Genomic DNA, 1,703 nt, shown 5'->3' with positions numbered 1-1,703 from the left:
TCAGGTTAAAAGTTGGATAGATACAAGGGATCAGGGAATTTAGTCAATAACAGACAAAGATGGGGTAATTTCAGTTTCAGAAAATTAATCTGGCTTTGCCTAGGTGGAGAAATGGGGACATTGAAGCCAGGAGAGTTTGACATTTTGTGTCCCAGCTTAGAGGACTTCTTCCTGAAACAGAACTGTCACTTTGAAGCACAGCATCTAGTTGCTTTTTTTCAAAGAAAAAAATTGTATATTCTGATTAACCAGCAATTATCTCTAATTAATAAAGAAAGCACAATTTTTATCATTCTCACAACTTACAGTTAATGGTATATACTATTTACCAGGATGAATTCATGCTATCTGGAGCTTGTAAAAAGTGTGGGATAGTAGGAACAATAAGATTGGCAACATGTCAATAGTTCTGAAGGTGAGTGATGAGCTTAGAAGAGAGTAAAGAAATCTACGTGCATTCCTGAACTTGGCTCTTCACTGTGAGACAGATCAATGGCACTACTGGCCTTGCTGCTGTTCCTGCTGCTACCTCCAGTTCCAGGCAGCTGCCTGCAGGGGGGTCCAACAGGTGAAAGAAATAAAATAAAAAAAAGAAAAGAAATCTATGTGCAATCAAACTTGAGTAGCAGAAACATAAAAACATTTTTGAACATGAACTAATTAGAGACCAGTTCTCCTGAACCCTTTTTGAAGACACTACTGAAGGGTGAATTTCAAACATAAACAGAGATACTATAACAAAAGGACTGATGAATGGTGAATCTCTTTTAAAAAAAATTATTGATTTTAGAAAGAAAGGGGAAGGGAGAGAGTGAGAAGGAGAGAGGCAGGGAGGGAGAATGAGAGAGAGAAAGAGAGAGAGAGAGAGACATCAATTTGTTGTTCCACTTATTTATGCATTCATTGGTTACTTCTTGTATGCGTCTGGTGGGGGACTGAACCTGCATTGGGACAATGCTCTAACCAACTGAGCTGCCCGGCCAGGCTCTGAATTTCCTTTATTGTATGTACCAAGAATGAAGTAAATGTGGAGATTATAGCTACAGAATAGAACATACATTTTTAAAGAAATGATGTAAGTTACAAGAGTCCCAACACTACCCCCCTTTTTAAAAGCACAAATGACATCCACTTTAAGAGAACATCCTTTGTGGGGAGACAGAGATAGCTTCAAATAGCAACTTTAATACTTAGTGGTTATATTATTTTGGGCCAGCTAACTTAGCTGAATTTCATTTCTTGTCTGTGAAATAGAGATAATAACACTTACCTAATAGAATGTACAGCAAAATAATGAAAAGTTTGTTCACTCAATAGATATGTATTAGCTCCTACCACATATTTGGCCCTGTCCTAGATGCTAGGTATACAGTGCAGACATAATAGGCATGGAGCTCACCTTCTACTTGAGAGTAGACAGATAAATAAAAAATGAAATACATTATACGTGAAGTAGTAATAAGTGCTATGGAGAAAAACAAAACAGGGGACTGGTATAGGGAGTGCTGGGGGCTGGGAGACATTGCAATTTCAATTATATCACACCTGAAGGAGGTGATGGAGCAAGCCATGTTGGTGTAGGAAGGTAGGGGAAGGGCCCAGAGAGGTCACTGCTCTAATTCCTGGCTGTGGCTGTGGTTGCTCTTCTATCTCCTGTAATGACCCATGTTGGCTTCCTGAAGTAGCAACACTGACCTTGACAA

The 1,703-nt window shown here is 39.0% G+C and overlaps 1 non-coding gene across 1 annotated transcript; it reads left to right on the top strand.

Moving 5' to 3' along the window:
- The first annotated feature begins 427 nt into the window (after positions 1-427).
- LOC114514736 lies at positions 428-575 on the top strand. Its single transcript, XR_003686110.1, has one exon. It is a non-coding gene; the product is annotated as a small nucleolar RNA U89 (small nucleolar RNA).
- The last annotated feature ends 1,128 nt before the right edge of the window (positions 576-1,703 follow it).

Source organism: Phyllostomus discolor, chromosome 3 (genome assembly GCF_004126475.2).
Source record: "Phyllostomus discolor isolate MPI-MPIP mPhyDis1 chromosome 3, mPhyDis1.pri.v3, whole genome shotgun sequence".
NCBI lineage: Eukaryota > Metazoa > Chordata > Mammalia > Chiroptera > Phyllostomidae > Phyllostomus > Phyllostomus discolor.
This window is presented reverse-complemented; position numbering and strand designations above follow the sequence as displayed.